This window comes from Monodon monoceros, unplaced genomic scaffold, assembly GCF_005190385.1.
Source record: "Monodon monoceros isolate NGI ecotype Baffin Bay Population unplaced genomic scaffold, NGI_Narwhal_1 Super_Scaffold_7, whole genome shotgun sequence".
Lineage (NCBI taxonomy): Eukaryota > Metazoa > Chordata > Mammalia > Artiodactyla > Monodontidae > Monodon > Monodon monoceros.
In genome coordinates this window covers 25237883-25252397 of record NW_021703784.1, presented here as the reverse complement: position 1 = coordinate 25252397, position 14515 = coordinate 25237883, and the positions used below count along the sequence as shown (strand labels likewise).

Here is a 14515-nt window from a genome sequence, read left to right as displayed (position 1 = left end):
CACTCAAGCTGGAACTCCAGCTAGACATTGACTACATTTTCTTCCTAGGTAATGTTTTTAAGCATAAAATATTATAATAAGAACATGGACCTTTTGTGAAGGGAGGCATATAGATGTAAGTGGTTTGTCTAAGACAATAATGGGCAGTGAAAAGATGTACTTACCTCAATCTTAGTACAACTGCATGGATGTCATACTACACAAGTCAACATTATTGGAGAAGATAAGGGGTGAGAGTAAAGGTGGGGTGGGGTTGGGCATTACCCAAGAATTGTTTATAGTTTTCTGATTTTGTATTTCCCAGGACTCTCTCATAAGTGATATCTATTTCTTTTGACGCATTGTGATTTTTGAAAGGGTGAGGTGAGATGATGTTCCACTAAGACGGATGTATCAGAATCTTGGCCAAGGGATTTTTAATATATTGAAAAACTTCTCTTTAATTACTAATTTTCTAAATGATTCCCTGCCCCTCACATCTCCTTTCCTTTCCTTTCCTTATGCTGCCTACTTTGAGAATCGCTGAGTTAGAGGGAGTAAGAGGTGTACAAGATGATGAATATGTAAGAAGTACTAAAGACTTTTTCGGAACTGTGACTTGAGAATAAGTGCACACAATTCCTACAAGAAACTCTAGGTCAGACAATTTGATATAGTAAACACCAGGTGATACTGTTGGCCCAGCATAGCTTAGTTGATAGATTAAGTTAGTGAGTGAAAAGAACAGCAGGCAGTATGCTACCTGATGGTATTAGGGAAAGAGTAGTTTTTAAATAAGTACTTATAATTTAGAAGGGGACTGTATAACAGGGTTTAGATTTCCATAAATATTAAATTTTTCTGGAAAACAGATATTAGGTCTAATTTTTTTCCCTGTAAATGATGATGGGTTGTTCTCAAAATGTAAAAAGCACAATCTTGTAAATGACTGCCTCCTGTTCACAAGACGCTGGCATGTATCCAACAGGTGATTATGTGCCTAGGACGTAGCTGTTCTCTTAATTTATGTCCTATCATAATTCTTGAAATATAGACTGAGGACAAAGAGGACAGCTTTACTAGTCATATTCAATGTAAGCTTTATTTCTATTTTTAACAAGTCACTGAAGTATGATTAATCTTGGTTTGCTTAGATCTCACCTTTTACAAAGAATTACATTTAAAGTCTTCTGTGCAATCATTTATGCAAATACAAAAATTGATTAACTCTGAAAAGAAAAACACCGTAAAGAAAGAGGACCTGTTCTGAGTTGGGGAGTTTAGCATGGAGAAATAGAGTTTCAACGAGTTTAAGGAAAATGTTGATGCCTGGAAGCCCTGTCTGTGGATGCCAGAGGGCAGTTTTCCAACTCTATGATTTATATTTACCAGCTTTGGGTGGTGTGGTTAGAATATTGGTGGATTGGATTTGAGGGATACATATTTCTCTCACCTTCTTAACATATTACAAGGTTATAGTAAAGACTAGAATTGTGTTTGTTCACTCATCCGAATGTTATTTATATTTCACCTATCATCAAAAAATATTTAAAGTCATAGGTCAGAAAATATGATCAGAGTAACAAATTTTTCTCCTTTCAAAATGACCATCTCTACTTAGTATAAACTCTAGATAGTTTGATCGTTTACCAGCTCTGCAGGTTGAAGTTTGAGTTAAGTGGTTGGCATGGAATAAAAAGAGAAACCTGAAGAGAAGGAGAAAGCTTGTTGCAGAAGACCAGTCATGCTTCTGTCATGCATTTGTTCCATTGTCTCTTCCTTAGGACTCCCTGGAAACATGTGCACATTACAGAGTGGTTTATGCCCTCTGTAGTAATGGTAAAGAACTATTTCTAGACATCAACATTTTTGTCATTGATTTTCTTTTGTTGGCTTAGAAACCAGTTGTTATATTGTCTCATTATTTACAAATTAGGGATATTAAGTACAGATTATTCCTTATTTTGGTGCTCTGGCATTCACTGTGATAATGCAGTACAGTACTCTAAGGAGGTTTTTAAACTCTGGAAAAAAGGATATACAAAGAGAGATAGTTGTGAACAATGCCCTCCCTACTGGAAGCTTTTAGTGTTAAACGTACTGCTTTATTTAGTACATCTTGTGCATACCAAAATGATCTTCTAATTTTAGTTGTTTGAAAAATGTAAGCCTTTTCCAGGCATAATCTGCAAAGCTCATTTTTAGCTCCAATTAAGTAAAAATATGTGTTTATAGTCTTATGAGGTACAACATTGAGTATTTTCTTGGAAATTGTAACAGTTGATTGGTACAATGAAGCATCTATGCTAAAACATTAAAGGGTGTATACTGTGTTTTCTGCTGAAGTGTTGCCACCTGATCCTGTATCTTGGATTTAGGTAATGTTGGGGAAAGGAAGACAGAATTGAATAGGGAGACTTAAGGGAGAAGGATGATATATTGCTTAGCTCCCTTTGCGTAATACAATTTAAAATAAATGAGGATTATGACGATTTCAGTTTTAACAGGTTTTGATACTGTTAAAGGGGTTGTGGGTGTTTCATCAAAAGCCATAAGATATAGATGGTGTAGGATAAAATCATTCCACAGTAGGAGAGAAATCATATGGAAATGAGAGATCTAAGGTAATTCATCTACTGATGAATTATAGCAAACAGAGGTTTACTATTTTAATAAGCGTCAGTTATTTACTAAGTATTAACAAAGTATAGTTTTATACTGCCTTGGCTAAAGTGCATTTTCTCTCAAAATAATTGGTGAAGGACATGAATTGTGAAAAAATCTTCATTAAAGTTTTTTTCTGTTTTAAAGGTCTTCTGTTAGAGTGGGGCTTTATTGTCTCCAAAAAGTCAGCATTTAAAGTCAGTGTCAGAGTAATGTTTTCATAGGATTATTTGTTGGGAAAATGCTAGTGAGGAGAATGGAGTGGATGACCTTTGGTGCATATACCTCACAATATTTTTGTGAAATACTGTGAAACCTGAGCTCCCTATAAAGTGCCACTGATTCCAGAATCATTAGCTGGTATGGAACTTTTTGTTGCCACTTGTTTTTATATAAGCAATAGTTTATTGCTTACATGTTGACTTGTATGTACTTTTCTGCTTTTATTGTGATTTTGAATGTGCACTTGACAGCCTTGTAATTGGCCATAAAACTGTGAAGAGTTAGTTAGCCTTACTTTAGGGTTAAGGTTACCTGAGGATTTCCTTAGAATAACTCTAAAACATGTAATTTTTTAGTGAATTAGAATATATTTAACATATTTAGCATATTGGAGAACTAGTTGGTACAAAAATCACTTATTTTTATAGATGAATTAATATTGATAGCAATAAATAAATTCTGCCAATATAGTTCTTTTTTGGGGGAGACAAATGGTGTTTTATTTATGTTTTTATTGAAGTATAGTTGAGTTACAATGTTGTGTTAATTACTGCTGTACAGCAAAGTGATTCAGTTATACATATACATATATTCTTTTTTTAACATTCTTTTCCATTATGGTTTATCATAGGATATTGAACATAGTTCAGTATAGTTCTTATTACTGTAACTTGGTAACGGATCAGTTTTCTCTTTCATTAAAAGTAAATTAAAAGTAAATAGTGTCAGTATTTTAATGAGATGAATTGGAGTTAGGGTGGCTGGAAGGGAACTGATTTATTAACTGATTTAATAATGATATTATAATGTAGTAATTTAGAGCAAAAACTAGAGCCAGATTACTTAGTTATGAAAACATACTTACTCACTGTATGAACTGGAATAAGTTACTTAATCTTTCCATACTAGATATTTCTCATTTGTAAAATGGGGATAATATAATTACATACCTTCTAGAGTTGTTAGGAAGATTAAATAAGTTAATTTATATAAAGTATTTGCAGCAGCCTGATAAATAACAAATGCTGAAGTGTTTGCTCCTATTATTGAATATTCACAAAATAATGTTTGCATCAGAACTGGGAGGTCAATATTCTCCCTTTTATAGATGAGGAAACATATTTTGATACAGTAACTTGTTAAGTTCCTTTGTCAGTGCTGACAAGCCACAAAAGCAGGATTTAAAACCAGGTCAGTCTGACTCCAAACCTTTCCCTGCTTCATGCTGCCTTCAAGGATCATTGGACTAAGACTGACTACATCACACCTCCAATGCTAATTACACAAGTCTTTCCAGTTCTCTGAATTATGAAAGTTGTCATTGTATTGCATTTTACTTAGTTCATTACTACTTGAAAGTGTACTAGGGAAACTTGCTTGCATAAGGATAGTATCAAAAAAGTTTGGTTACTTATCATTGGTATTAAGGAGAATGCAGTTTCCTTGTAATTTGAATCATTTACCGGTTAGATTTTTTTTTCAGATTTCAGATGTTGACAGTGCAAATTAAGGGTGACAGTGTTTGGCTCATGACACAAACATGGTTTCATAGTTATGCTGTAGTAAACCCTATGCCAGTTCTGTTGGCCACAAGATTTCAAGCTGATTTGGTGGCTTAATTTAATATGTTAGATGTCATTGGCCTAGCACAAACCTTGCAAAAGGCTGTATTTACAGTGCCATTGATTTTGTTTTTAATGGTTAAGCTTAGGAATATTGTCAAAGTATCTCATTTAGGAATTTAATAATTTAGGCATTATTAAATTTAGGAATTTAATAATTATAAAATTATTAAAAATATTAAATAGGAATTTAATAATTCCTAAATTATTAAATTTAGGAATTTAATAATTCCTAGTAGAGAATTGAGTAGTTATTCTATGTAAATTAAAAATAACTTCTGTTTTCTACTCTCTGCTTGAATACTTTTTTCTGAAGTGATTAGATGTAGTAGGTAGGCCTGAAAAGGAATGAGACCACTGAGTGTCTCACTGCCTCCAATATGTGTAAAATTATAAAACATTTAAATAAAAACTGATCCTTAAATTATGCAGACCAGCTTTAGAAGATACAAGTATATTGAGAAGAAATGTAGAGGGCTTTCTTTACTCCCCTAGATATTTTTTTCTCTTGGGAGCATTTTCTTCTGAATCTTATGACAAGCCTTTTCCCATTTATCCTGCTAAATTTCTCCGCACTAAGCTTCTCTTCTTTACTGAAAAAACATGACAGTCATTTTTCTTTCTTATTTTTTTGATCTTCTTTGTTTATATCTAATGTGTTATTGCCCTATCACTAGCAGCTTTCTGTCCTGGACCTCTTCTTTATGTGGGAGAGCAACCTCTCACATCCTAAATTCTTCAGACTGCCTATTGTTCTCTTTTCTGAATTTTTTAGTAGGTAGGTTTTTACTTTTCTTTTCCCTTTAAGTTTTTAAAAAATAAACTTTTAATTTTAGTATAGTTTCAGATTTACAGAAAAGGTGTGAAGAAAGTACAAGGTTCTCATACATTCCACACCTATTTCCCCTATTATTGACAGCTTACAGTAATATGGTACTTTGGTCCCAATTAATGAACCAGTATTGATACATTATTATTAACTAAATTTCAAGCTTTATTTAGATATCTTTAGTTGTTACCTGTCCTTTTTCTGTTCCAGCATCCCACTCAGGATATATTACATTTAGTTGTTAGGTCTCCTTAGACTCCTCTTGGCTGTGACAATTTTTCAGTCTTTCCTTTATTTGATGACCTTGATGGTTTTGAAGAGTACTAGTCAGCTTGCTTTCAGTTGTCTGCTGTGTACTTTGACATATGTCCATCATTATTGTGTGTGTGTTTTGAGCACTTCCCTACTATCTTGTATTATAAGATGCTCCAGACTCATCTTGTATATTTTCTGCCTCAGTCATTTCTCAAAGTCATTTCTTAAAGGAGTCTCAATGGAGTCCTGATTCCTTTTGTTGGAGAATGGTGTTGGAAGCCAAAATCTGGGTACTCGGTGTACTCATTGCTATTGGGGTGTTGCTGCTTCTAGGCTCTCTCAGTTGACAGAGCAAGGAAATATATATGTGTATATTAACTGCTATATATATATATGCCTGTCTATAAATATTTCTGTATTATGCTAAATATGAGTTCATACTGATGTCTTCAACTCTAACCCATTATCGTATGGATCATTCTGACCTGTCCCCCTTGCTTACTGTAACCTCCTACTCCAGCAGTGAGAAACTTTGTTCTGTTTAGCCATTGGCTACATAATTGTTCAATTGCAGTGTAGGAGTATTGTTGTTTCAGAATTGTTATTACATGCTCCTATGGGAAATGATTTTTATCAACTAGAGTACAGTGTTTGTGTGCAATTTCAGAGTATGGATTTATGTATGAAGTTTTACAGACTCCACTCATTTCCAAGGTTATTTAGGTCAGCACCTTTCTACTCTACTACCTTCAGTGAAGTTTTTTTTTGTACTTGTAAAAAAGTTTGTAATACAGTTATATTCTTTGTGTGACTTGATAGCTAATTCATTCCACTCTGGGATCTTACATTCCATTTCTGGGATATACATATGTATATATATAAATATATTTATATAAAAAAATTTTTTTTCTATATATATATATTTAAAATTTGCATACTGTAAAGTTCACTTTTTGTGCTGTATAATTCTATGAGTTTGATAAGTGCATAGTGTCATGTATCCACCATTATAGTATCATATGAAATACTTTTACTGCCTTAAAATTCCTCTGTACTTCACCTTTTTAACCCTACCTCTTTCCCCCCAACAAATCCCTAGAAAATACTAATCTGTTTGCCACTCTATAGCTTTGCCTTTTCCAGAATGTTATATAAGTGGAATTATAATAGCATGTAGCTTTTTCACATTTTTTCTGTTTTTTTTTTTTTTGTTTGTTTTTTTGCTTAGCAGTGTGCATTTAGGTTTAGTACATATCTTTGTGTGGTTTGATAGCTCATTCCTTTTTTCTCTCTGAATAGTATTCCATCATAATAATGTACTACAGTTTGCTTATCCATTCACCTATTGAAAGACAGCTGGTTACTTCTGTTTTTGGTGATTATGGATAAAACTGCTATAAACATACACCTGCAGATTTTTATGTAGACATGTTTTTGAATCAGGTAAGCACCTAGGAGTGTTATTGCTGCACTTTGTTTAGCTTTGTAAGAAACTACCAAAATGTCTTCCAAAATGGCTGTTATCACTTATTCCTCATTCTCTCCAGAAACTGGTTTGTCAGATTGTTTTGATTTTAGTCATTCTAATAGATGTGCCTTTTCCCTTGAAGTTTTAATAAACAAAAACAGCACCTGCTATCTCCTTATAATTTCAACATATACAAACTATAGTTAATATTGTTTTCCTGTTTTGTCATTATGAATGCTTTTCCAAGATTTTATGACTGATTTAGAAACTGTTTAAAAAATTATTTCTGGTATGATTAAAAATCATACCAGAAATTATCCATGGTGCTAACAGGCAGAATATTTCTCTTTGATTTGGTAAAAATAAGCCCCTGGAATGGAGTCAGCCACTGTTATATAGTGGAAAATGAAATATTTTATGTATTTAGGTATAACTTCTAAGTGATATAACTTATCCTATTTATTGAAGATGTTCAAAATATCAGTCTTTGTTAATATGCTTATGCTCCCCTCATCTTCAGATTAATGTAGTTTGAATTCCTTTCAACACTATCAATGGCCAGTGAGTCAAACTCGCTTAACGAAACCTTCTTTTACTCAGTTCATTTTCATAAGCAGGTTTTGTAAGCCTCTTAAACAATCTCCCATTGCTCTTTTCTCAGGAAACAGTATAATTTACACTTAATATCTGCAAAATTCCTAACATGGAAAAATTACCTGTGACTTAGAAGAAATGAAAGCACAGTTAGGTCAGCCTTTTTATGTGGGCTTGTGGGGAAGGCAGGAAGACTATGAGGCTGTGATTTAAGAGTCTGCTGCAATACTTAATTGACCTCTCTACTGCTTCTATTACAAAAGAATAATTTTTGTTTTTTCTCTCAGTTAGCAAGAAGTTTATTCTTTCCTTACTATGTGAGAAAGATGATGTGGGCCCATACCACTTCCTATGTGAAACTCATAGGTCATTTTTTTACCATCTCTTGGAACAAATTCATAGTGATTTGGCATATTTACTTTTTAAATTTAAATACCATATGTTTGTGTTCACTCCTCTTGAATCTTTTAGCTCAAATGAACACACCACCTTCTCTCCTCCCCTCTCTTTTCCCTTTTTATTTTATGCCTTTTATTCATTAAATTAATTATTTTTATCTTAGGTCTACTTTTTGTTTTTTGGTCCTTTATATTCTCTGATTTTATTGCTCTTTGCTACAAATCTCTAACTTTGACTGGGCTATAAATTTTAATAACTAGTTAATTATCTTGAAAATTAATGAAAATTTTAAGTAAGATTAGAGTTAAATTCAAATATCCTAGGTTCTATGCTAGATGAGTTTTCATTCTTATTAATTTTGGGTTTAGATGTTCAGTCAATTTTAAGTGTTTTGACAGCATTTCTATCACCATTTATTTAAATTAATTTGATGAACAGAACTTTATGAGTCAGAATAAAGATGTTATTCAAATTAAGGCTTGTTATATGATGTATTCCCTTTATTATCTCACAGTCTATTTTCAAAAACAAAAATATGGATCTTTGTATTTGTTTTTTATGAGCCTGTTCTGTTAAAGATTCTCATATGTTTTATTTTCCATTTGGGGAGCTATGATTATGTATTGTGGATGATTTTTATAGGTGTTTTGGAGTTCTCTTTCCCTATTTCTGTTACCCATAATGGTAGGTAGTTAAAGTGAGATAAGAGATTCATTTCAAATGTAGTATGATTGAGCCCAAACTTCCAATTCCTGGCCTATCCTGCTTTTCAACCAAGTCTGATCTTAACTTTACAATAAGAAATGGTAATTTTCCTTTGTGAAGAAAGGAGATGTAGATTTGGAAATATTAGTCAGAATTTTTCCCTGTGATACATGTGAATTTTATTGTAACATTTGTGGGCAGCTTCTATATTCTTTTTTTTTTTGCGGTATGCGGGCCTCTCACTGCTGTGGCCCCTCCTGTTGCGGAGCACAGGCTCCAGACGCGCAGGCTCAGTGGCCATGGCTCAGTGGCCAAGCCGCTCTGCGGCATGTGGGATCTTCCCAGATCAGGGCACGAACCCGTGTCCCCTGCATCGGCAGGCAGACTCTCAAGCACTGCACCACCAGGGAAGCCCAGCTTCTATATTCTTATTCCCCATTGTTGTGGTCCGACTTGGTTGGAGTAGATTGTTGGGAGATAGAGAATGGTTGGAGATATGAAGGATTGAGCTTCACTTCCCATGTAGAAAAGAGGAGTCAGAAGAACCAGTTGTGAGTCCCCACAGAAGAGATGAATCATTGATGGTATGAGATAGAATGTTATTTGATGTAAGGGGAGTGTTTTTGATAGATGTGAAAAGAAACCAATGGAGCACATATAGCAACCAGTTGAAGAAAAAAACGCGTGTGATATTCATAAGCAAGGATGCTGAAATAATTCCTGACTCATACATACTGGTCAGGATTGAACATTTTCCAGAGCTACACGAGGAAAAAAGGAGGAAAATCCAACTCTGAATATATGTATATTTATTTTAACATTTATGAATTTATGCTTTTGCCCTTCCTAGAGAGATATCTTTTGCATTATTGCTTTGAATTCTAATCCCAGAAGTAATTGTCTCTACTCCAGACTCTAGAAGAGTAGATTCCACTAGTGATTGTACAGTAGGATCATCTGGAGAAATTTTTAAAAACAGGCTTGTAAACACTATATCCAAATATTCTGATTCATCATATCTAGAATTGGGACTGAAAACTTGTATGTTAAAGATAAGTTCCCCACGGGGAATGACCGAGATCCTGAGCTTTCCTCCTTCCATTGGCACACCAAAATTACAACCATTTAATGAGCACTATTGATAAGAAAGACAAGAGACTAGTAGAAAAAAATCTTGTACAATTAAAGATGTAAAGAAGGAACCACAACATGATGGGCAGTAGGGGCTAAGATGCAGTATAGACAAGACCCATACCCCTTAGTGGGTGACCCACAAATGGGAGGATAATTAAAATTGTAAAGTTTCTTCCCAAAGACTGAGGGGTCCAAGCCCTACATTGGACTCCCCAGTCTTGGGGGTCCTGTACCAGGAAGACAAGTCTCAGAATGTTTGACTTTGAAGGCCAGCTGGGCTTACTTTCAGGAGACACACAAGGCTGTGGGAAATAGAGACTCCAGTCTTAAATGGTGCACACAAAATCTCACATGCTCTGCGACCCAGGGCAGAAGCAGTTATTTGAAAGGAGCCTGGGTCAGACACACCTGCTGATCTTGGGGAGTCTCCTAAAGAGGCAAGAGGAAACTGGAATTCACCCTGGGGACATATTGACGTCAGCCATTTTGGGGCGCTTATTCTACCATGAGGACACTGGTGCTGGCAAGTGCCATTTTGGAATCCTTCCTATAGATTATTAGCACTGGGAACTGGCCTTGCCCACTAGCCTGTTAGTGCCAGTACTGGGACCCTCAAGCTAAGTAGCTACCTTGACAGGAACTCAACCCCAGACTCCCTGCACCCACAGCCACCCTGGGACCCTGCCCACTAATGGGCCCAAGACCTGCCCCTGCATACCAGTGCACTGACACTAACCCTAAAGTAATCAATCACCAGTGGGCTGACACCAGCTTTGGGCTCCATGGACCCTACAGTCAGCTGTGTCAGGGATCAGCCCCACCCATCAGCAGGCTGACACTATATCTTGGAACCTTGTCCCCACAACCACCCTTGCCAGATGTGGCTCAGCCCATCAGTTGACCAGCACCAGCCCTGGGACCATCTGGGGCTCTGCGGCCAGTCACCTTGTGACCCAGCCACACCTGCCAGTGGCCAGCAGCCTCTGTACAAGGCAGGGCCTGACAAACAACCCAACTGAGGGCTAGCCATGCCTACCAGACTTGCCCATAGTAGTCAGCCTGCTACAACAGAAGGACCTATGCAGCCAACATAGGGGATACCCTAGAACCTATAGCTCTGGTGACCAGGAAGGAGTGCACTGTTGGAATGCGTAGGACTTCTCCTATAAAAGGTCACTTCTTAAAGGTCAGGAAATATAACAACCTACCAAATACACAGAAATAAGAACAGCAATTTAGGCAAAATAAGGCAAGAGAGGAGTATGTTCCAAATGAAAGAATAAGATAAAACCTCAGAAGAGGAACTAAGTGCAGTGAAGATAAGCAATCTACCTGATAAAGATTTCAAGGTTATGATTGTAAAGATGCTCAAAGAATTCTGGAGAAGACTCGATGAACAGAGTGAGAAGTTAGAAGTTTATAACAGAGTTAGAAAATATAAAGAACCAAGCAGAGCTGCAGAATACAATAACTGAAATAAAAAATACACTAGAAGGAATCAAGAATAGATTAGATGATACAGAGGAACAGATCAGCAAGCTGGAAGACAGAGTAGTAGAAATCACTGAAGCTGAACAGAAAAAAGAAAAAAAAGAATACAAAGAAATAAGGAAGTTTGAGAGATTTCTGGGACTGCATCAATAGTACTATTTGCATTATAGGGGTCCCATAAAGAGAAGAGAGAGGGAAAGAGTCAGAGAACATATTTGAAGACATAATGGCTGAAAATTTCCCTAACCTGAGAAAGGAAATATCCAGGCCCAGGAAGCACAGAGTATCCTAAACTGGATCAACCCAAAAAGGGTTACAGCAATTTAGGCAAAAACAACATTTTAATTACAATGTGTCTCGGTGTGTTCCAAAAAGGAACACACCGAGACACATTGTAGTTAAAATGGCAAAAATTAAAGATAATGAGCGAATATTAAAAGCATCAAGGGAAAAGCAAAATGTTAGGTGTAAGGGAACTCTCATAAGGAAATCATCTGACTTTTCCACAGAAACTCTGCAGGCCAGAAAGGAGTGACTTGATATATTCAAAGGGATGAAAGAGAAACACCTCCAACCAAGAATACTCTACCTGTCAAGGCTTTCATTCAGATTTGATGGAGAGATCAAATGTTCTACAGATAAGCAAAAGCTAAAATAATTCAGCACCATCAAATCAGCCTTACAAGAAATGTTAAAAGGACTTCTCTACATAAAAAAGAAAAGGCCAGCTCTCCAGGGTGGGTTCTGGCTCTCACGTGTGGTCAGTGGCAGCCTCCCTCTCACTAGCCCGTGGGACCCAGCTGAGCGGAGCTGTGGGCGGCTCTGGCCTGAACATGAGCACTGCTGTACAATGTGTCCCTGCCTCCACTGCTGCAGTTGATGTTGCCGCTGCCGCAGGCCAGGAGGAGTCAAGGTGCTGGGCGACCCCACCTGGGCCTCGCATTCTATCACATGGGACAGTATGCACCTTAAGATTCTGAAGAAAAGGCACAAGAAATGTTTAGAAATAAATTGTGAGGGAAACCATGCCATCATCAGGACACTGGCTCTGGGATGTCAAACATCATCCTCTCCTGACTGAAAATGACAACTACGACTTTTCATCCTCCTCTAGTTCATCTGTGACAGCAGTGGCATGATCTGCACCATCATGATGTGGCTTCTGGTTATGTACTTGGACTTCGTGGTGATGTTAGTTGTGCTGCTGCCTTCTAAAGACTTCTGGTACTCTGTGGTCAACAGGGTCGTTTTTATCTGCCTGGTGATGCTTGCCCTGTCGTCTTACCTGAGGGCTATGCTCACCGGCCCTGGAGCAGTACCTAAAGGCAATGCTATTAAAGAATACATGGAGAGTTTGCAGCTGAAGCCTGCAAACTGAAGAGTTTGCAGAAGAAGTGATCTACAAGTACCCCAAGTGCTGCTGTATCAAGCCTGAGCACACCCACAACTGCAGTATTTGCAAAAGATGTATTTGAAAAATGGATCATCCCTGCCATGGCTGAACAATTGTGTTGGAGAAAAGAATCAGAGATTTTTTTGTGCTCTTCACTATGTACTTCGTGCTGGCATTCATGTACACACTTGTGCTCTGAGGGCTGCAGTTCATCCCCTGCATCCAAGGGCAGTGGACTGAATGCAGTGATTGTTCATCTGTAGTCACTGTAATTCTGTTGATCTTCCTGTGCCTTGAGGGTCTGCTGTTTTTCAGTTTCACTGCAGTGATGTTTGGCACTCAGATCCACTCCGTATGCAATGATGAAACGGAGGTTGAGAGGCTGAAGAGTAAGAAGCCTGAGTGGGAGCAGAGGCTGCAGTGGGAAGGGATGAAGTCAGTCTTTGGGAGGCTCCCCCTTGCTGCTCTGGATGAACCCCTTCGTTGGCTTCTGATTCAGGTGACTGCAGATAATACTCAGAAAAAGGGGCCCAAGTTCTCTACATGAGGCCCTCTCATCATGCTGCAACTTGTTAATGGACTTTATTTATTTGGGGTCAGAAATGGTATCAACAGCTCATTTGTGAGCAATAGGGCAAATGGAACCTACACAAACCAGGTGTTACAGCAAGCAGAATTTATATATTTATTGTCACAGATAGGGATTTCCCACACTGGTAACTGGGTGGCACTCTGACCAGTGTCATCGTCCAGTAACGAAGGGATGTTGCCACATGAAGAAGCCAAATGTTATTATCTTCCTGTACAGTTAGGAGTTTTGTTAACATACTTGGCATTTTCTAAGAAGGTGTATGGGGTATTACAAGGGTTATTAAAATTCTGTGTGCCAGAAAAAACAAACAGTCAAACAAACAAAAGGAAAAGAAAAGGCCACAACTAGAAACATGAAAATTACAAAAGGACAAATCTAATTGGTAAAGGCAAATATACATAAAGGTAGTAAATCAACCATGTATAAAGCTAGTAGGAAGGTTAAAAGACAAAAGGAGTAAAATCATCTATATCCACAATAAGTGGTTAAGAGATAAACAAAATGAAATGATGTAAAATATGCTGTCCAAAACAGTAAATGTGGTAGTGGAGAGTAAAAATGCAGGGTTGTTAAAATGGACTTAAGAGATCAACAACCTAAAATTATCTATCTATCTATCATCTATCAACTATATCTATCTATCTATCTATCTATCTATCTATCATCTGTCCCTATCTGTCTATCATCTATCTATCTATCATCTATCCCTATCTATCTGTCTATCTATCATCTATCTATCTATCATCTATCCTTATCTATCTATCATCTATCTATCATCTACCCCTATCTATCTATCTATCATCTATTTCTTTATCTATCATCTATCTGTTTATTTATCTACCTATCTATCATCTATGCCTATCTATCTATCTATCTGTCTGTCTATCTATCTATCTACCTATCTATCATATATCCCTATCTATCTGTCTATCTATCTATCTATCTATCTGTCTTTCTGTTTGTCTATCTATCTGTCTCATGGTAACCACAAGCCAAAAATCTATAATAAATACACACAAAAAGGAGAAAGGAATCCAAACGTAATATTAAAGATAGTCATCAAATCACAAGGGAAGTGAACAAAAGAAGATGAAAGAAAGGAAAAATAACTATAAAACAACCCCAAAACAGTTAACCAAATGCAGTAACTACATACCTATTTCAAATG

At 36.6% G+C, this 14515-nt stretch overlaps 1 protein-coding gene and 1 pseudogene across 2 annotated transcripts in view; both read left to right on the top strand.

The window, feature by feature from the left end:
- The window catches only part of GUCY1A2 (guanylate cyclase 1 soluble subunit alpha 2), a 426391-nt gene that overhangs the window by 42951 nt on the left and 368925 nt on the right, over nt 1-14515 (top strand). The window lies entirely within an intron of this gene.
- LOC114886400 lies at nt 9763-13258 on the top strand (annotated as a pseudogene).